The following is a 23,857-nucleotide window of genomic DNA, read 5'->3' as shown; positions in this document are numbered from 1 at the left end:
ACGTGAAAATTAATGTTTAAACAATAAATTTTCTTCAAATTGTAAATTCCGAAAAAGGGGTTGGATATTTAGGTAAAAAGACCACGAAAAACGAACTAAATTAAGTGTTTGTGAGTAGTTTGTCGGAAATTTTAGTATACTTTGGTCTAATTGTTGCTTGAAATTTTTTTTTTTTTTTTACCATTGCTTGGGGTTTTTTATTTATTTATTTATTTACTAAATTATTGCCGGAGCTATTTAATTTACCAAATTGTCGCTATGGGTTTTTTTATTCTATATTTACCAATTTGTTTAATTGGTGGAAAAGTTATATAGATTTTATCGAGGTAGAAATGTAAATTCAGACAAAATTTTTAGTAAAATAGGAAATTTTGGGCCTGATATGTTATATATAATGTGTAACATTCGTTTTTGGAAAAGCTTGCACATAAAATAAAACGAAAGGAATACATAAAATTAATAGTTATTTGACTTGGTAAGAAATCACAATTATTAATGATCGAAACATCACAAGGATACAAAATAGTAGTACAGTTGTACAAGTAATTTTCCAATAACTTCCTATAGTCGATGAAATATTATCGGAGCACCAAACTGAGGTCGAAGAGTTCCAATAGCTGAAGGTGCATGAGAATACATTGATGAAAGGTTAAACGAGAAGCATTGCAAAATTAAAGCTAATGCCAATTTAGCTTCCATCATGGCGAAATTAGATCCGATGCATATTCTTGGGCCCCAACCAAATGAGAAAAATGACATGTTCCCTCCGCTTGCCTTACAAATTCCTTCACTAAATCTCTCAGGTTTGAACTCCTGGCATCAGGTCCCCAATGCTTTTCGTCTTGATGTAGGAGGAGTATTGGAAGATTGACTAACACTCCTTTGGGCAAGATGATTTCTCCGACTTTGATGTCTTCTTTAACTGTGCGTGTTAACTCAGTCACAGGAGGGTATAATCTAAGAACCTCTTGTAGAATCATGTTTACCTATAAATTAAAGCCCAACAAAAAATTAAATTGAATGATTATATTATTGTTAGCAATAATGTATATACTCCAAAAATTAATAGTAAAATCTTTCTAGATGACAATATTAATAGACTTAAGTAAGACAAGGGCGGTATGCTATACAAATTCTTCAAAATTTTATAACATGTGTTAGTATACTAGGGTGATGAATTTTATATAATACATAAGTCTCATATTTGAATTTTGAATATCTATACACTTTATATGTCACACTAAATCACAACCAAAATCATACCATACTAAGAGCAACTCCAATGGTAAGCTAATTGTGAAATTAGCTTGCCATGCCACCTAGGATTGCAAAGCTAATCTACCTTGTAGCTAATTAATCCCACAATGGTTAAGCTAATTTTCAATAATTTTATTTATTTATTTATTTATTTTTTAATTCCCACAATTTGCTAAGCTAATTAGCTTAGCTAAGCAAATAGCTTTGCCCAGCTAATTTGGTAATGCAATTCCAATGGTTAAGCTAATTATTTATTAGTTTCATAAATTGCAAGCTAGTCCTAATTTTACACTGTTGGAGTTGCTCTAACACTCCTTATAGCAACTCCAATGGTTGGGAAAATGGACTAGCTTGCAAATATTAAAAATCTTAAGCTAGTAGCTACACCATTGTTGCACATCTTGTTGATTAGCTTTGGCAAACAAATTAGCATGGTAAATATTTATTAGATAAAAAATATTATTAATTTAAAAATAAATTAATTTACAACTAGCTTAACCATTGGAACAACAAATAGCTTGAATTGTTGTAGCTTAAGAAAATGATGTGGCATTGCAAGCTATTGTATAAATTAGCCAACCATTGTAATTGCTCTAATTACTAAAAACGTAAATTAAATATTTTATTTTATAATTCATCCCTAAATTTAGATTACACACACTGACACACATAAACAAACACATACAAATAATAATACTCGGTAGTTTTTTGTATTTTTAAATAAAAGGAAAGAAAAAGACAAAATATACCATAAACATATAGACTAGACTAACCCAAATCATCTAAACCGGATTAGACTACACCAAATCTTGCGCAATTTAGAACTACTTATTTCAAATAAACAAAACATGTCTCTATTTGAACATTTGGAAGATTAAAAGTTGCATATGAATTTAGTATAATATGACTCAATTATATATTTAACACCATAGGGCCATTCAATAAAACTCAATATTTTGTCATCCACAAAAAAATTTCAGTTCTTGGAGACCATCATATAGAATTTTCCAATGTTTTAATAATCTATGTGGATGAATTGAAGGAAATCATACAGTAAAAATTTGAGGATATCATTTGTAAAATTATATTTCCTCCATTCTTTTTTTATTGCACCATGAGGTATTTCACACTTACCAATACATTACTTTAACTATTAATATCTTCAATTTTACTTTTGTAAAAATTATAAAAAGTTGATATTTGAAAAGTAATTTCGAGACGAATCTAACTAGATCCCACATGACTATATTTTTTTAATGGATAAATCACAAATGATGGTCAAAGAAGATTAAGTGAATAGTGTAAAAGTACTTGTGCAATAAAAGAAAAATGGAGGAACTGTATGACTTTTGCATGCACTTACCGTTTTTAGATGATTTAGTTGATGATAATCTGGTTTTTCATTTCCAATTGTTTTTAGAACCTCTTCTCGTGCTCGTACTTGCCACTCTTGATGTTTTCCAAGTAAAATTAGTGTCCATACGAGTAATGTGGAAGTAGTCTCTTGGCCTGCTAAGTAGAATATCTTGCATTCATCGATCACTTCTTCAAGATCCAACTTAATCAAAATTTGCTTCTTACTTCCATTTTGAATATCTTGAAAACTTGAGTTTAGTAATAAACCCAACAAATCATCCTTAGAATTTTCTCCTATCTTCATCGCTTTCTTTCGATTGTCAATAATACCTTTCAGTAGAGTGCGGATTTGTTTTTCAATCTCCGTCATCCTCTTATGTGCCCTAATTGGGACAAACCTAAATTCAAACAAGTGACACGAGGAAGTTAGTTGACATTCACATGATATATGAAAAATGAACACAATAGCTTGCATGCTTTTTTAGGCACTTTACTCGTTTTGTGAAATTTCACACACATGCTAATTGAAAATCATCCCACGAATAAATTCTTGTTGATGAGCGGAGAACTAATTTTTGTTTCATAGGCTCAATTAGATCATTAGCCATTTAGCCTCATTACTTTTATATTTTAATTAAAAGAAAGGAAATTTTGTCAATAACTACCAATTAAATCACGTGTTTTGAAAACAACTACCTATTAAAAAAGTTTTTTAAAAGAACTACCATAAAGTTGTAAAAAGTTTAAGTAGCACTACCACTCTAACAATTTTGACTAGAATCTCTGGTATTTGAGTCTCATTTTTTATCACTTTTTACCTTTATGAAGGGTAATTTAGTCAATTTAGATGATGATTTTATGAGGTAAAGGTAAAAAGTGGAACCTACATGCCAAATATTCTACTTGGAATTATCAGAGTGGTAGTGCTACTTAAACTTTTTACAACTTTGTGGTAGTTCTTTTAAAAAAAAAATTTAATAGGTAGTTGTTTTCAAAACACGCGCTTTAATTGGTAGTTCTTGACAAAACTTCCTAAAAGAAATTTGAATTTTAATATGATCATGTTCTTTTCACCTTAAATATTATAGTTGCTATTAATAAATAAAAATCTAAGTTTCAATTGGTAAACATAAGTTCAGCTCTAAAAGTAAAATTATTTTACTCTACACTCAATAATCTTTCGAGAGAGCCCCAGTTTCTCACAATGAGAAACAAAAAATTGTTTCTCAAGGGAAAATTTAGTAATCTCAACTAATTAATGAAGGACAAATATGTAATTTGCTTTGTACTTAAGTTAACTTCATGAGACCCTAGTTAACTTGCATCGCTCACACTGTCAACAATCATCCTTCTTCTTCCTCCTTCCTCCTTTCTCTTTCCTCCTCCATTGAAGGCTTTGAAGCTCACATCAAAGGGCCAACATATTTCCTCCATACTAAGTTTCTGAAAATCTCTCCATTACTAAATTTCTGAACTTTCCTTATTATTCAAAACACCAAATTGGAGGTCATAAACTAAATCGACGCTTCAACATCAGATGTTGAAGTTACTCGTACTTCGATCTGCTCGTATCTTGACCTCATCTATCTACCCACTACTAAATTTGACCAAAAATATTAACTTTGGTTTTATGCTGTTAAAGTTGTTCAATGTTGCAATAGTAGACTGGTTAGGTTGTTTAACCTAATTAAGGTTAGTGGCCAGCTGTGTTTGGAGTATATTTTAATATTTGTCACGGTACCCAAAGCAAGTTAATTACAAAAAATGCCATTTGAGAAACATATTTTGTTTCTCATTCTGATAAACTTATATTTGCTCTAATCTTTTAAAACATAAAAGCAAATAACTCCATAAAAAAAAACATTGATAGTTAATTAAAAGAAGTTTAATCTACGGAGTATATATAAAAATCAATCTAATAAGAGATTATATAGCCTATCTAGTTTCATATCTTAAATATGTATAATTCTATAATGATATACTTCTGCTATTTTTTTTATAGTTGAAACACTTCTCTTTTCACTCTAGGCAATGCATGTTTTCAATCGTTGATATCGATCTTTAGTTACCAATATGTAAAAATTATAACATTTGATATCAATATTGTATTAATCAATACGAATCTAACAACATCTCACATGAATATATTTTTACTTAAACATAAATCAGTAGACCTAGTCAAAGTTAAATCTATTAACTATTAAAAACAGAAATTTGCTGACATCATCCTCTTTCTCAAATGTATATGAGTCACTTTCTCATGAAAATTTTTCCCGCCAAATACACTTATGATGTCATATATATTTTGTTTTTGTTTTTGTTTTTTTTTTTTGAGGAATTGGTTATTATTTTATTTTTTTATCATTTCATTTCAATCTTTTGACTGTGTCAATAAATAAATAAATAAATTTTATTTGTGGTTGGAATAAATATTTGATATCTAGAAATTGGCTTTCATTTTTATATTTTGTTACTCATATAATTTATGATGATAGCTGCTTATATTTTATGATTTAACTTATAAGTATCTACGAGAAAATAAATAATAGAAATAAGCTCTTTCATTTCAATAATTTTTAAAATCCGTGCATCGCACGGATCTAATCTAGTAAGTGAATAATGTAAAACTCAAACTGTTACAACATAAAAAATGAGGAACTATCTTGCTGACATAGCAAAAGTTTTCATTGTATTGTTTATGATTGATTATTCATGCGGCATAAAACTTTAGAAATAATAATTTTTTGTAACGAAATAATCTCCTCAGGTAAGAACGCACTAAAATATTTGATTAATACGAAATAAAGGAATACCTCGATCCAGGGATATAAACTGAATTTATAAGTGGCACATCAACCATAATTTGCTCATTTATGAATTCAAATATTTTTTCTCCTTCTTCATAACTACTTCCAAAAGCAGCTCTTGAAATGACATCTGCAGATAGCTTATGCAAATGTGACCATACATCTATCTCACAACACCCCGTTTTTGAAGCCTGTTCTTCCTATTCTTGAATCATGTGATATGAACTTGTCAAAAATGCAGGAAGCATAAACTACAATCCAATTATACGGGGTTACAACATAGCCGATAATTCAAATACAATGTTATATTATCAATTTATGAGACATAAAATATTCATTTCTGGAAAATAAAAATAAGTCTTACATAAGGCAGATATACATTAATATTATTGTAAGACGGCCAGTTTGAGGCAAGGCCGACTAAGGGTCTAAGAGCCTAAGAAATTAGACCCTTAGCACAGGGTGCCGAAATCTTTAGAGCCTAATTCCACTTGAACCCCAGGTGTTAAAAAAGAAAAAAAGTAATTAATTGTTATGTTATTACCAAAACAATATTGAAATTTTCAATTTGATACTCCTTTTTATTGGTCCACCTTTCTCTCTAATTCAATGGTTAGAGGTTTTTCAATGCGGCAAGCCACATGGTGCGGCAGATGTTACTTGTAGGGTGTTACTTGTATTCTAGGATTACTTGTATGAGTTACTTGTATTCTGTGGTTACTTGTATAGGTTACTTGTAAGCTGTTACTTGTATTATGAGGTCACTTGTATCGTGGGGTTACTTGTAGGTGTTACTTGTATTATGAGTAACTCCTACAAGTAACTCCAGACCAAAACTCCATACCAAACAAGTAAAACCCTACAAGTAACCCCTGACCAAAATCAGTAACCCCCATACAAGTAACCCCGGAATACAAGTAACACCTAGAAGTAACCCCTGACAAAACTAGTAATACCTGATAATTAAGTAACCCCAGACCAAAACCAGTAACACACATACAAGTAACCCCATAATACAAGTAGCACCTACAAGTAACTCCTGACAAAACCAGTAACACTCTACAAGTAATTGTTGCCGCCATTGGCGGAGCTAGGGGGGCTGGTGGAGGCCCGTCCCCCCGTGGCCCAAGTGGTGATATATGTAATGTTTACTTTTTGTGTATTATTATGCATGTAGACTGATGTAGTGGTACTTTTTACCATGTTATAGGTGGAATATTTTCCCCCAAAATATTACCACTTGTCACCTATTATGCATGTAGTGGTACATTTTTCCATCATATATGTTTACTAACAAATAGCAACTTTGCACTAAGAGTTAACCTACCTTTAGCTTGTCAATATGAAAAGCTGGATTGAGTAGCTTCCTCCGCTTGGCCCACACATGACCCTCTACTTGAACCAAACCAGTGGCGAGCTGCTTAAAAAAAGGGTTTGATTGTGGCTTCTGAAACTCGTTTATCTTCATAAAAACTTCTCTCATCAACTCTGGTTCCGAAATTGATACCAAGGGCGTTGGACCATTCCACATAAAACATTTTTTACCTGTACATAAATAAATATGTACACATCAAATATCAAATTAATGGTTATACTTTTTTCCTAAAAAAAATTAAATAAAAATAAAGTTAATGGTTACGCTTTACTTTATCCCACGTTATATTGGGTAGATAACAATGCTAAACTTTATTTTTGTATAAAATTTCACCGAATGTAATACTGTAATTTCCTCTTCTTTTTATTTATTATTTTTTTTCATACAATACTTCGTACAAGTTATACATGCATATTTCAATTTTAAATCATTTCTTGTAAATTGCTATATTAACCTCCAGTGTAACCATTATTAATATATAAAACAGGGAAAGGATCAAACTTGCCTAATGTTCTACAATAAGGACTCATCCATTACAAATTTAAACATTATTAAATTTTTGTTTTTTTAATTCCAATGGGTTTTCTGCTGCCTGTCCCAATTCAGGACAAAGGAGGAGGGTTATATTAGGCTAGTGATAGTCAATGTAAAACTTATTCACGTGGCTTGACATGAGCCATAATAATTTAGAGTAATACTAAATGAGTGACCTTTTAAGAAATCCTCATATTGATTCATGTAGCCGACTCCACTTATAAAATTATAAAATTCATGCGTTCAAGCATAATGACTTATCATATAGACTAGCTAGATTCACTAGAGGTATTATCAATTCGAATGTTTGGGTTAAAGTTTAATGAGGTCGAATCAAATCTATTTAAATTTGTTTCTACAGGTCGAAATCAGGATTTAATTTTTTAGATTACAGGCCAAGTCGGTTTTGACACCTTTGATGGGACAAACTTTGTAAGTAGTTCAAATTTCCTACACTTTACTCCAAATGCTTTGTCTTGATCTAGTGACAAGAATTGTCCCTGAACTTATCATAAACCACCTTGCATGTCACAATAGTCGACGCATAAAGGAGGCAGGCATATCATTCCCTATCAAGTGGCTTTGAATATATATATATATTCTCTCCGTTCTTTTATTATTGCATCATAAGAGCTTGACAAAAAATTTTGATAGTGGAAAAAATGATGAGAGAGCAATGTAAAAATACAAAGTTGCCCATATAATTTTATGTACAATATAAAAAGTAAGTGTTGAAAAGCAAGGGTATATTACATATTTATAGTGAAAACACAAATATATATTTTTTCCTAAAATGGATATGATGTAATATTTGTGAAACATCAATAAAAGGCAAGTGGTGCAATAATAAAAAATGGAGGAAGTATAGACTTTAATTTTTAGATTACTCCGCATTGATTACAAAATTGCATGTCAAAATTTTCAATTATGGATTAGCATAACATCCCCTCAAAAAAAAAAAAAAAAAAAAAAGGATTAGCATAAAAATCTATAAAATCATAGACAAACTGATTTAACGCTGATAATTCAATATAAATTAGAGTATATGTTAATCATATAACTAATATATAAAGCTAAACTTTTAGCCAGGCGACGAGATAGCGACACTTGGCGTTCCAACTTTTCGCCAAGTGTCGCGCCACGTAGGATAGAGTTATATAAAATTCAATTCGTAGGATAATAAAGTTAATTTTAGAATTCTATTTTCAATCAAATTTGGATAGAATTTTAGGATAAAATTGTTAATTTATAGTTTTATTTTCGATAAAATACCAATATTTTATATATACAAATTAAATTATAATTTTATTAAAAAAAAAAAATTATAACACACATAAATTATCATATAAATTTATTTTTTACATCATAGTATTTTTTGGAGCGAAGGAATTAACTCAAAATGCACCACATCCATTATTTATAATATATTCTAATCAATTAAAACAATATACTTTACAATCTAATATAATTTTATTACTGTGTGTAGACATGTCAATCGGGTTGGGTTACGATTCATTTCGGACAGGGTCATTATTTCAGGTTACGGATCAAGAAATGTTTTTCACCAATGTTATTATTATTAGTCATTACATGCCTACTATATAGTTTAAATCATCACAAAAACACATCAATTCCTAACTAATTTTGTATCAATGATATGTTTTAAAATTTAACATATAGATTAAAAATTTATCTTATTCAATAAACAACCCGGGCATCACACGGGCACAAAACTAGTCTATTTTATAAACCAATTGCAACTTTTTTTTTTTTTATTTTTTTATTTTTTTATCCACACTCATTTTTAATTAACCGATAGAAAAAACAATTGCATGCTTGGGGTGTACACATATTAATAGTCTATACTTGGGAATTAATTCAGGGTTTTATATTATAATGGAATTTCCTTCGCTTTCTTTTGTTGTTAATGAATGGTTTTTATTTTTATTTTTATTTTTATTTTTTATTTTTTTATTTATTTTTTTATATCAGTTTTTCATGCATGTAATTGAATTTAAATAACCTTTAAGCAAGTTTTATAAAATTTTAATTGTTTACTACAAATTGAAACGAATCTAGTAAAAATCCACTATACTAATCATCAAATTCCATATTGCATGCACTGAAAACTTTTGAAGATTCCAAGAGGAACAACAATGAGATGTAGTAAAACACAAGTATGTAGTTATGTACCGTAGGTATTGACAGTGTGATGAAAGAACGGAAGAACACGCGAAAGATAATCATTTGATAAATATGGCATAGCAGGCTTCGATCTAGCCTCAATCAACATCCTTTCTTTGTCTTTGGTATCTCCATGGAGTAGCCTATAAGAGTTACCTTGGAAACCTTGTTTTCTAAGACATCTTTCTAATCTTCTAGGCTTCAACCATACCCACTCCAATATACTCCACAACAAATTCACCAACACAACACATACTAAAGAAAATACTACAAACAATCCTTTCGCTTCCATATCTGTTTCCGAGTCAAGTAATTACCCCTGTTCAAAATTAGTAATCACGCTGATAGTACACTACACACACAAATTGAACTAGTAATATAATGAAGTAATATAAGGACGAAATAAAATATTAATATTTGTTTGTCTTTATGATAAGAGAATAGATATTATATGAAAATACAACACAAATACTACTATCACATACGTACAAGAAAATAAGGGATTATGTCTGGCTATGAATATTTGGTTGACTTGTGTGCTACAAATTATCCTTTTTACCTTTTAGTATCTATTTAGCGAACAAGGTATACCATACATCATACATGCACCACAACACGAGATTGTGCTTTTGTTGCTTGACACATATTACGGTGGGCCTAATTTCTTATATTAATTATATATTTACGTAGCAACTTTGAAGATGTAAACTATCGTTATGAAAATGAAAAGGAAATGAAAATAAACCTCCAACTAGTGAATTAGATACCAATTCAATTTGATTTTTTCGACACATAGTATTGGATGATGTTATCATTGATGAGACAACTCTCACCTTCGCAAATTCTTTTACCCAAACAATCTCCTTCAAATAAGTGAAATAAATCACCGCATTCTCAATCAAAAATAATCTAAACCATTTGATAAGGTTGATATCGAAACTCCTCCATAGCTGTTGCTAGGAGTGTACAAAAAAACCCGAACAAGAAACCGGACCTGAATTTGATCGAACCGTAAAATTCAAGTTCGTTGGCGGTCCGTGCAAACCGGTCAAATTCAGTCTCGATCCAACCTGGTTCATGTCTACACCGGTTCACCCCTAGCTAGGCCTCATAGAGTGATAGAGGTGTACATAAAATATCCGAACCGGAAACTGGACCTTAATCGGACTGGCAGATTCAAGTCCACTGTCGGTTTGTGTAAACCAGTCCAATCCGATTCCGGTCCAACCCGATTCAGGTCTAGTCCGGTCCGAATCTGGATCAGTGTACATCCCTAGCTGTTGCGAGTTTGACTCGGTAAAATCATCTTCTTTTTTTTTTCCGGCTCCTACAAAATAGTCTAAGCAGGAAGATATGATCAACGGATGTTTCTACTGTGTCATTCTTCAAAAAATGACACCATAACCTGATTATGTGTCATGTTATGATTGGTCTATTTTTTATTTATTTTTAAAAGCCTAAATATACTATACATGTATGTATAATTTTAAATACATGTATTTTTAAAAAAATACGTAATTATAGCTTTTTAAAATCTATTTTTTTTTTCTTATTAAAATCATTTTCGAAAATTAAATTATAATTAAAATTTAAGAAATAAAAAATTCATCATTGTTCATCATTAACCACTCTCATAATCTTGTATAATCTATTCGCAACGCAGACCAAAATTCCAACCAAAATTCCGTCAAAAATCCCGTCATATTCATTTACAAATTTTGTTTTAGGGTTCGATTGATAATTTTGATTAATGTAAAAATCACATTATTTGATGTTTTTGAGAATGAAAAAAACATTAGGAACTTGTATTATGATGATATAAAATGCAGATCCTTCATTTTTTTTAAACGATGAATCGATAATGAGGGTTTGCTCTTTGATCCGAAATCTTGTTTTGCAATTTTTGTAATCTGTTTATGGTTAGGTAATCACCTGTATTTAGTTAGGTCATTACCTTAAAAAATTTAGTTTTTATTTTGTAGTTAGATTCTACTTGTACGTTAATCGTATAAAAAAAATAAAAAAATTTTATGAAATTTTTATCATATAATTTTAGCAAAAAATGTTTTTGGGATCATTATCTTATTATATTTTGGAAAAAATATTTTTGAAATTCTTATGAAGTAAAAAATATTTATGGGATAATTATCTTATTATATTTTAGGAAAAAATTATTTTTGAAATCTTGGGCATATAAATTAGTGGCTATAATATTGGGATATTCCTAATTAGCTTTTATTCACATTTTTTTTTTTGGTATTAGCTATATACGTAGTATTGTTCTTTATCAAATCCTATGTAATGACCAAAGATAGTTTAAGTCATTACCTAACTCACAAACAAATTCGAGCAAACTAAATTACATTTATTTATAAGATTAACAGAGGTTGCGATAGGTAAAAAAAATTCGACCCACTTCATCTTGTACAAACTTGATACTCTTTGTTCTTTGACAAAATTGCACAGTTTGAGTCCACATAAATCATATTTTCAAACCATTTAAAGCGGAATTTGTCATTTGCAAATACTTATAAATGAGATTGTTATTGAGATTTTTTTACGAACGAAAACTTAAAATCAAAAGTTGCAAAAAGCAAATGCAAACACACAATTTATTTTCAAATTTTCATCACAATTTTAGCTGGGATTTGCGAATTTATCAACAACTAACATTGAATTTGGGAATAGGGCTAATCTATGACATGATTGATGAACAATGATGAACGATGACGATCGAACACTGATTAACCATGATGATGAACGCAGACCAACAAAGATCGAACAATGATGAACCATATGATCGATGATGATAGAACAATGATGAATGATGAAGGATGATGATCGAACAATAATGATGATGAACAATTTTATCACGATGATTTCTAATAATAATTATAAATTGAAAATTAATTTATATTATAAAAATACATTTTTATAATTTATTATTATGTATTAAAAAAATACATGTATTAAAAATAATACAAAAAAATAATACAATTTTAATACATTGTGGACATTAAAAATAATTCAAAATGAAAATAAAAATACAAAAAATAGGCCAATTATATTTTGCCACATCTACAAATTGTGGTGTCATTTTTAAAGAATGACATTGTAGAATTTTTATATGATCAACTGGTTAGATGACATGGTTGATTGTCTGCACGATATTAGTACGTACTTGGATGATATCTTTAAGTGTCTAACCATACTTTGAGTTTTAACCAAAGAACTTTCAATAACGTCATAATTGGGATAAATTTTTTAATTAGAGATATTTGTATAAATAAAAAATGAGGGGTTACCATTTTAGCGCAACACTTTTACAGGTAGGGCTACCATAGAGAATTTGTTTTTATTTTATTTTATTTATTTTATTTTTTTTAGTCTAAATAAAACCTCATGAAATAAAAGTTAATTTCCTAACTTAGTAAAGATAATCTGAATTCATGTATTAAATTTTATGCATACTTAAAGTAAAAATCTAGTCCGTTCCAAGGCTGGTTTTAAAGGATTTTAGATCAGAATTGAGTGGATCAAAAACTAGAAAAAAATTACTCCCTCCGTATTTTGCTCCAGTATTCTTTCACGGCCGTATTTTATTACTTACTCTATTTAATTTTTGAAAACTTTTAATAATATTTTATTATTTTCCACCTCATTGATGGTCCTCTCAAATAATATTTTAATTTTTTTTAATATTCTCTCTCTTCCCTTCTTTTACTCACTTTTACATTTTTTTTTAATTTTTTTTATTCTTCAATCAACTTCACTTCTATCAAATCTTATTACTTTTCATTAATTTTTTCTGTCATGAAGACATAGAGCAAGTAATAGAATTTCTCTACCAAGAAACTGGGTTGAAATTTTTGGTCTAGTTTGGTCATTTTCTAATCCGCTCGGGCCAATTTTTGAACACTCCTAAACTACATGTGATGTGGTGAATTAGTCTATCTAAATTTATTTCTTTTTTGAAAATTATTAATTTCAACAAAAAAGAAAATTTTTTAAATTATCACCTAGAAATATATCCATTTTCTAAATAACCACCCGTTTAATTTTTTATTTTATTTTACCACCGCTTAAATTAAAAACTACTCAGATTATCACCAATTTCAAAATTCCGGTGGATTTTTCTTATGTGGGCCCCACCCAACGACTCTTAGTGGTGACAGGAAGAAGATGATCAGTAGTAGTGGTAATTCAGACAGCAAGTTCATGGGTTTTTTTTAGTTGTTTTCTTTTGGTTTAAGGTTGTCTTGTACTCAATAAATTGGTTTAAGAGGAGGTGGAGTGACGACATGACTGATTATAATGCCTAGACATAGCCGTTACTAGCCATCGGGTAGGTCATCATATCAGAATTTCACCGGAATTTTGATATGGGTGGTACTCAGAGTAGTTTTTTAGTTTAAGGGGTGGTAAAATAAAATAAAAAATTAAACGGGTGGTTATTTTGAAAATGGATACATTTTGAGCGGTAATTTAAAAATTTTCCACAAAAAACTTACTCCTAAAGTTTTGGAAGTTAGAAAGACAAATGCTTGTGTACATACATTTAGGCTCTATTTTTTTCACCGTATTTTTGTTGAACTGAAATTATTTTGACTGAATTGAAATTATTTTTGTCGAACTAAAATTAATTTTGTTGAGCTATTAAATATATTTTTACTGATTATCTATTATATTTCTTCTTTAAAGTTAGTAATTTTTACTGAATTGAAATTATGTTTACAGGACTCAAATTATCTTTAATAAGCTAAAACTATTTTTACTTAATATTATTTTTTTGTAAGGTGAAATGAATAGTTGCTTACTATAGAGTACTTCGTATGAAGCGAACACATAAAATTACGATATGCAATCCTTCTACTATACATAACAAGAAGTATTGTCTTTGTTTATAAAAGATGCATCACTTTGATGTTTTATAGTATTATATTCTAACTTTGACTATTTTTATATACTAATTAAAAAATACAATGATAAGTGTCGTTATTTTTGTTGTTATTGGATTAATCTAAATGAACATTTTCAAATTACCAAATTTTTATAAATTTAGTAATATGTAATTAAATATGCAAATGGTCATGTAAAATAAATTTATAAAACATGTAAAAAGTCAAACTAATATAACAATATGAGACATATATCGGATCATTTATGTGTGTATGGTTGAGCTTATAACCTTGTTGTTTCAAGTTTTTTGTTTCTTTCATTATTTTGTCTTGAATCTTGTTTATTTGTTTGCATGTTTTGTTTATGTTATTCAATAGCATCTATTTTTAAAAATTGTATTTGCATGTAGGCTTGTAGCATACTAGCATAGTGGGAAAAGGGTTTGTCTAATTATGTCAAAGGTTGTTATTTTGGGTGTTTTTGTCCCTCGGGAGAGTTGCAGCTCGAAGACTAATCCGGTGCGGTTTGTACCTACAAAACACAGAGACTTCGGTTGGTAGGAGCTCCGCCTCCGACGATCAAGTTAGAACGTGCAGGAGAATGTAAAGAATGCGGATCGAAAAAGTAAAAGTAAAATCTTCTCGGATTCCAATATCAGGTGTTTTCTCTGATTTGAGAGAATGTAGGGTAGGCTGTAATAAATTGTATCTTTCCCCAAAATTGGGGAAATCTCCCTATTTATAGGGTCATTTGGCAAATGTGCCCCTTATTAGGTCACTCTGACCTAATTTTAATGGGCTCCACCGAATTACAGCTTTCTCGGGATTTGGGCCTTAAAGGTCGCCTTTTCCCCCAAATTCTAGGAACGCCACGTGTTACATGGGGATTGGTCCAATTTGGACTAATCTTGGGCTGACACGTGTCGCCACCTGGTTGGCCCACGTGGCTTGGGCAAAAATTACCTAAAATGTTTCCCCCTTACAGATGTGACATGACACGCCACATGGCATCTATGACACTGGTTGTTTTTAACTGATGTGAATTTTAACTTTTTACATTTTGAGGAAATTACAAAAAATGCCCCTGTATTTACCTCCCCTATAAATACAGGTTTTACCCCTCTCTTTTTAGACGTTTCAAAAAAGCTTTTAGAGAGATAAGCTCTGACCACTGTCTGTGTTAAACACAAACTTCTTTTCACCCGCCTGCATAGCCGGTTTAGCAATCGCTTGTGTTATATATAGCAAGATCACCTTCAAATCCCCTATTGTAGTCGGTCAACGCTTGACCCCTTTCAAAGTCAGATTTAAAGGTATTCTCTCTACCATCTTCAGCTCATTCTTACTTTTTCCGTTTGTATACTTTGATTCAATAAATGGACTCATAACCAACACACGGCACGACCTAGGTCAGTTGTAAGCCGGTCTCTTAGTACGGCTGAGTTTAGGACTGGGGGTGCCAGCTCTGGGTGCATGGAGCAATTTTGTACATCCTCCAAACCGACCGTCTCTGTTTCTGTGCAGGACACAATGGCTAGAACCAAACAAACAACCATCAGACGGCGAAAGAGAGATAATACATTGGAGGTACCATCTAAAGAAGTGACCTGGTTGAGGGGGAACACATGCAAGTCGACTCGGGGGAATACTCCCCATCTAGGATCCCTAGGACCCCAAGTGACTGGATTTTGAATGAGAATGAGGATAGAGACGTTGAGGAGGCTGCCTCCAATGCTAGGTCTGAAGAATTTGGCCCCGAAAATGGAGAAAGGGAGGAAACCATGTCTGCCTCAGGGTCAAACGGTGAAGAGGTTTCCAAGGAAAGAGACAGGGGAAACAACGCCTCAGGGTCTAGCTCTTAGGATAGTAGTGACAATGATGATCTTCCTCCGCTTGAGAACAGCGAGAAAAAAAAAAACAAAAAAACTGGATAGAGAAGAATAACCCGACTGAGATCCATGTGTCAGCAAAAAAAAAGGAGCTATAATGGAGAAGGGTTTAGACGATTTTAAGCTTAAGTACCCTCTAGGAGACGGATTCGACATCTAGGTGACGCCTGATTTAGTAACTATTTCTTGGGAGGACTAACAAGTGAATGCCAATCGTTACTTTGGCTGTTATGAGGCGGCGTTCCCAGCCGGCCTCCTCTTCCCTCTTCATGATGCAATTAAAGCCATCCTTCAGGGATATGGCTTGGGTGTATGGCAGTTGAATCCAAATTCTTTGGTCAACATTATTTTAGGGTATATAGCTGCCTGCGAATGGCAAGGGCTCCACCCCGGCTGGGAGGCTTTTGCACACACGCATTACCTTAGTCAAAACCTAGGCGGATGGAGAGCGTGGTACACTCTTACCACATACCCTAAGTACCAAATGACCTTAGACAAGCTGTCTAAGTGGGATAACTGGAAAGAGTGCTTCTATTTGGTGTCTTTCTCCAAGGAGAGAGAGAACCGTGTGTATAGGCGGTATAATAGGAAGCCGGACCTTCTAGATCAAAAGTGTAAATTCCTTCCATTCCGGACAAGGACTAAGAGAGAATCATAGAGGCAGGATTCTTTGAACATACAACCGACTACCTTTCAACCGGGGAAGCAATAAGTGTCCTAAAATATTGGATACCTAGGCATGTATGGCTGAGAGATGAGGCGTTTTTGTTGGGTTTCGGTGAGTCCGACCCACTGCGGAAGGAAACCTAAGCCAAGACCACACTCACAATAATTATAACCATAAAGCATAATTAACTTAAACATAAGATTAAGAAAGAGATTAATACCTTTGTCACGTGCTTCGCTCACTTAATTGAGCTCTTACTTCGAAAGCTCTTAGACCCGCTCACACGAGGACCTTCAACGAAGTCCACCTGTAACCCGAGCACCGAAAACAGTCTATTGCTTAGGAGTTAGCTAAGCCCGACCTAAACCCGAGTAATTAATTGTGTTCATAGGTTTTGACAATGGTGATGCCTTTTTCAGCACTTACTCAAGTGTTAATCCCATTTCCCATTTTGGGTATTTATAGGGAAATGCAAGAGTGAGAAAAGCTCACCCATCAATGTGGGAGTTTTGATTTTTCCATTTTATTTTAAATCAAAAATAAAATTAATAATGAAGCTACTAATAAATCAACAAGTGACATGATCACAGAGAGGTTAGGTGAGGACCATTTGGAGAAGGGGGACCAAAATTGCTCCCCACTCCCTCTCCCATAGCCGGCTATCACAACACCAAACACCCAATTAGTTTGCGCCACGTGGCAGCCCCACACTTGGGCACCAAGGCATTCAAGGTAGGCTGTCATTGCTACTTGTAAACACCTAAAGATGTTTCCCCAAAACCAAACCCGATGATGAACAACCTTTCACCGCCATTATTGGTCAGGTTGAGTATTTAATATTTGAAGTGCTTAAATTCATGTTTCCATACAATACATTTCATAAACCAATCCATTTCCTAGCTCATTTCCCTAAACCATAACTTGTTTTCCTCTTTTCGTGTCCACATCATAAAACCGAGAGAAACTGATTTTATGGCCTAATAATTTTGATCCAATTATTGTTTTGTTAGATAGGCCTTGAAATAAGCTTTCCAAGCATATATCATAAGTCCAATTTTCATTTAAAACGAAAAAGATATGAGAAAATAACTAAACTCGACCCAAAACCGACACCCTTCTACTAAAACGGCCATATCTTAAAATCTACATATAATTTTGACCTGATTCTAATTGGGTTGGAAATTAGACTTGATAATATTTCCAATTATATAAATATTATATGCTTTATTCCGAGTTAAAAAAAGGAATTACCGCGTACAGTGTAAAAGCACCGTGTCACGGCTCCCTATGACGTGGCACGGTGCCTGGTGCCGTGACACGGTAATTTAAAACTTGTAACGGTGCCATTTTCCATGTTTTTTTTTGCGAGAAAATCCACTGTGGCAAGGTACCTGTTGCCGTGACACGGTATTTCTCACCGTGTCACGGTGCTTTTTCCGTGTATTTCCCACGTTTTCTCACGCACCTTTTTACCGTGACACGGTGTACTGTACCATGCCACGGTGGAAAATTCCGTTTCACGGTACGTGGACCGTGTCACGAAATTTTCTTGTGTTTTATCCGTGTAAACCCTTCACGCGTTTTATTTTTTGTAGCCTATTTTCTGTCCCGCGTCACTCCAGTTTTCCCGCGTCACACACATTTCCCCAGTGTCAAGGTATAGTTTTCCGTGTTGTGACAACCTTTTTTTAGGGTTTTATCTTTTTAGGGTTCCGTGTGTTTCCCTACTCATTTTCCCTATAAATACCCCCTCCTTTCTACAGTTTGGGGCACCATAAAATCATTCTCTCTTCCTCTCTTTTATACCAAAAATCATTCTCTTCTCTCTCTCTCTCATATTCTAAGCCTTAAACCTATATTTCTAATTACACCATTCTTCCCTTAAGCACTCCAAGGAGTCTATACTTAACCTGAGGTTCCGTCCTTAAACCAAGGCGTGAAAGGTATAAATAACTGAGGGTTTGGACCAATTCAAATCTACATTTAATTTATTTAATTCAATTTCCATTTGGTTTATATGTTTTATTGAAGTTACTAACAATTTATTCATGATGTAGCAATATTAAGAACGAGCGAAATGTGAGTAATTAATTAATTTAATTACTCTTATTTTATTTTTATATTGCTAGTATCATGATTAGGTTAATTTATATTTGATTTGACTAAAGCTATTATTGTTAAATTGCTTCCAATATTAGTGCTTATTTTATTATATTTATTGATCACCATATTGCATGTTTTAGGTTATATGTAATTGAAAATCACGCCTAATAAGATAATTTGGATAACCGGTTTAGGTTCCTTTTAAATCATGTTGTTTAATCAAGTGATCACAAATTTTAGAATTATATGTCGCATTAATATATATCAAACCAATTTAGCATAATAATTGTTTAGAGCGAATTGAATCTTTGTTTGCATGCCTTTGAGATCGCATGAATCATATTTCACTATAAGAATCGAGTAGAGGCCAATACGGGAGAATGTGACTCCATGACTCACTTCGTACCATCATCCCCGATCCTCCTTTCGTGGTTCCAAACCATATGGAGTTAGTAATCTCATGGATTATGAATGAGGTGTAACATTCATGGGTCAATCGTTGTTTCCTATCGTTGTCCCTTTTTCGTGGTTGCCTTTTATGATCCGTGAACGGTTTACAAGTTCCTTAAAAACTTGTTGGCGGCTCCCTACTTTATTTGTCTCTAATCGTATATGTCAATTCCCACTTCCTATGAGTATCAAGCATATTTACAACATGCTTAACGTAGGCGCACTTGTAGGGAATATTTCAAGCATCATCCCTAGCTTGAACCCCACTGTTATCATACACTAAAGTACGGTAGCGTCCAAAGGGAAGGAAGATAGAGAAAAAGAGTCGCCAACAAGTTTTAGAAACTTGTAAACCGTTCACGAGGTGAAGGTTACACCCCTTAACGATCCAGGAGATCGTCAACTCCAATAGGTCTGGAACCATGACTGGTAGTTCGGGGATGAAGGTACAAATCCAACCTAAAAGAGATTGAACCTGCCCTAATAATAGCCATCTACTTTATTCTGATCGTATTCATGTGCGCTTTCTGACTAACATGCAATCAATAGAATTAACCCTAAGCCTGTTTATCTATGTTGGTTGAATATTATTGCACAAACAAACTATTATTGGCGATCACTTGAATTATAATCAAATTAACCCTAACAAGATTATTAATTATCTTATTAAGCGTGATTACAAGTACAAATTCCCTTTAAACATGCATAAAAGGCGTGATCAAGCAATAACAATAAATCAAGCAACATAATAATAAAATCATCATCATAATCATAATCATAACAATTATAATTTAATGTTCTTGTTAAAGATAAAGCATAATAGCAAGATCCTAGGCATGATACTAACAAGAGTAATAACAAACCCTAGCATGTCACTAAACAATAAAGATCAAAGCTTTAATCCTAACATATTACTAACATGCTATTAGGAAAGAAAATAGGAAGCATCGCAGGAATCACAATTGTCATATTTGATAGTAGAAATTATAGTTGTTACCCTAATAAACATGATACTAAGAAGATCAAAACGCCCTAACATGACACTAGGAATCATAATAACAACCTAGACATGATTTCTATATCATAATATCAATAAAATCAATTAAAGCACTTAGTTGGATGCCTCGAAAATACACACGTTAGTAACTTCAAGGAAAATAATAAAATAATTAAATTAAATAAAGATTTGGGACCAAACCCTCAGAAATCAAACCTTTCACGTCTAGGGCGAAGGCAACTTCGAACAATGCTAGGTGTGTCTAGTGTTAATGTATGAGGAATTGTGTTTGTAAAAGGCTAGGCTTAGAAAAGAGGGAAAGAGAATCAAGAAATTCTTGATGAGAGTTGATGAGAAGAATTGATTATTGAAAACAGAATTTTAAGAGGCTATTTATAGAGAAAATCAGTCGGATGGATAAAAAAACGAATCAGAGTTTCAACGAGAATAAACACGATTAGCGCCAGACGCTGGACATTAGCGCCAAGCGCTAATGCTTGTCGTCAGGCGCTAATAATCAGTTTCACGTGTTTTTTGTTTTTATCATATCTTTTGATCCAAAAGTCCAAATAAGGCATATTATATATCGTTGGAAATCTCTTGAAGTCTACTTTCCAACTTAATTAGAATAAGATTAAAATATTTTGTAGATAAAAATATATGGCCGAAATAGCGGAAGAGTGTCAGTTTTTGATAGAGTTTCATATTTCATTCATATCCTTTTTGTTATAACTCGGATTTAATATTATTATATATCATTGGAAAGATAATTTCAAGATCTATCCAACCATATTAAATTTGGATAAATATTATGAGGCACTAAGATTAAATCTGAATATATTCCACTTCGTACAAAACAAGGATTCTAAAAAGGTGTAGTTTAATTCAATTTCAAACTCTTTGAAACATAATTATCAATCCTAACTCCATTAGGATTTAAAAGAACCTTCTAGAGTATTATAGAAGACTATAATCAATCCTAATAGCTTTAGGAATGATAATTAATAATAGGCCCTCCCTTAGATCATTGGGAAAATATAAAAACCAAACCGGGCCCAAATTATTATTTTGGCCATAACTTCGTCATTATTCATCGGAATTGGGCTTATAATATATCGTTGGAAAGGTCTTTTCAAGCCCCATCCAAATATACTATTATTGGACCCTTATCATGGACCAAACTAATTTGGAATGCACGTTTTTCATAAATAAGGTAAGAAAATAAATATTTTCAAAATAGAAAGAAGAGATATTTTAATAAAAACATCCTCATCACTAGACTTTTCACACTTTCGCTTTGTTCGATAATAAAATGACGTGAAAGGTATTCATCACTGGGTTTGGTTTTGGGGAGACACATTTGGGTTTCTACAACACTTCAAACAACGCCTACAATTTGGCCACTCCACTAGGGAGGATTATTTATTATTTATCGATTTGAGTGATCGGTATTTAATTAAAATGAGTGGATGAGACTTAAAATATTCTTGAAAATTATTCTTGTGATTAATTTGGCATTTTTGCATATGCATAGATGTTTTAACATCGTATCTTAGGTCTGTCCCGTAGGAAAAATTGGATAACCTGTTCGTGAACGAAGAAAACAGAGGCACCAATTAAATTTCCTTACTACCACGCCACGGTAGAGCTTGCCGTGTCATGGCGCTGGGGCACTGTTAAGCGATGTTTGGCACCTTGACACGGTAGATTCTGCCGTGTCGCGGCAATCTTGAAATCCTTCTAGTGGCTTTATTTCTCTTCTCACAGTCAGCTTCCTTCGATTTTTCTAAAAAAAACGTGTGTGTTCTACATACGTCTTAGCCCCGGGGGATTTAAGCTCTATCAACCCAAAAACGCTCATGGAAATAAGGGTTCATCCGAGTTTTTAAATCCACCTAAACCATGGAGTCGAGTTCGATTTCATCACAAACTCGCGAAGCCGTCCGTTGGCATACACCATCAAGGAAGGCTGTCTTGCTAACGCGTCCAAACTGTTAACCATGGTAATGTAGGGAATGTTTCAAGCATTACCCCAAACTTGAATCCCACTGTGATCATACACTTAAGAATGGTGGTGTCCAAAGGGAAGGAAGCTAGAGTAAAAGAGTCGCCAACAAGTTTTAGGATCTTGTAAACCGTTCACAGGGTGAAGGTTACACCCCTTAACGATCCAGGAGATCGTTAACTCCAATAGGTCTGGAACCATGACTGGTAGTTCGGGGATGAAGGTACAAATCCAACCTAAAAGAGATTGAACCTGCCCTAATAATAGGACTCTACTTTATTCTGATTGTATTCATGTGCGCTTTTTGACTAACATGCAATCATTAAGATTACCCTAAACCTGTTTATCTATGTTGGTTGAATATTAATGCACAAATAAATCTATTATTGGCGATCACTTGAATTATAATCATATTAACCCTAAACAAGATTATTAATTATCTTATTAAGCGTGATTACAAGTACCAATTCCCTTTAATCATGCATAAAAGGCGTGATCAAGCAATAACAATAAATATAATCAAGCAACATAATCATCATAAAAAATAATAATCATGATAATAATAATAATAATTATAATAATCATATTAAAGCATAAAAGCAAGATCCTAGGCATGATACTAATAAGATTAATAACAAACCCTAGCATGTCACTAAGCAATAAAGATTATAGCTTACACCCTAACATGATACTAACATGAATATTAGGAAGAAAATAGGAAACATCGCAGGAATCACAATTTTTATATTTGATATTATAACCTTTATCCTAAACATGATACTAGAAAGATCAAAACACCCTAACATGACACTAGGAATCATAATAACAATCTAGACATGATTTCTATATTATAATAACAATGCAAACAATTAAATCATTTACTTGGATGCCTTCTACCTCTATCTAATAACAAAATACACGCGTTAGTAACTTCAAGTAAAATAATAAACAAACAATTAAATCAAATAATTGAAATAGAGATTTGTGACCAAACCCTCAGAAATTAAAACCTTTCACGTCTAGGGCGAAGGCAACTTCGAATTTGGCTAGGTGTATCTAGATCTTGTGAATGCGGAATTTTGTGTGCAAAAGGCTAGTTTAGAAAAGAGAGAGAGAGAGAGAGTAATCAAAAGATTCTTGATGAGAATTGGTGAGAAGAAAATTAGAGAGAGTTCCTAAGAATTGATGATTGAAAAAAGAGGTTTTAGAGGCTATTTAAAGAGAAAATCAGTCGGAATCGATAAAAAACGAATCAGAGTTTCGAAAAGTATAAAACACGACTGCAGCGCCAAACACACGCCTGTCGCCAGACGCCAGGTCTGTCGCCAGGCGACA

General features: G+C 32.5%; 1 pseudogene across 1 annotated transcript; it reads right to left on the bottom strand.

Moving 5' to 3' along the window:
• Nucleotides 1-304: 304 nt before the first annotated feature.
• LOC145627041 (cytochrome P450 CYP72A219-like) lies at nt 305-9,850 on the bottom strand (annotated as a pseudogene). The gene is made up of 5 exons (XR_014111287.1): nt 9,523-9,850; nt 6,748-6,965; nt 5,427-5,671; nt 2,621-3,011; nt 305-986 (listed from the first exon to the last, which is right to left on the bottom strand). The product of XR_014111287.1 is annotated as a cytochrome P450 CYP72A219-like (transcript).
• Between the last annotated feature and the right edge of the window lie 14,007 nt (nt 9,851-23,857).

This window comes from Chenopodium album, chromosome 4 (genome assembly GCF_948465745.1).
Source record: "Chenopodium album chromosome 4, dcCheAlbu1.1, whole genome shotgun sequence".
In the NCBI taxonomy this organism is placed as follows: Eukaryota; Viridiplantae; Streptophyta; class Magnoliopsida; order Caryophyllales; family Amaranthaceae; genus Chenopodium; species Chenopodium album.
Note: the sequence above shows the minus strand (reverse complement) of the source record. Positions and strands in the feature narration are given on the sequence as shown.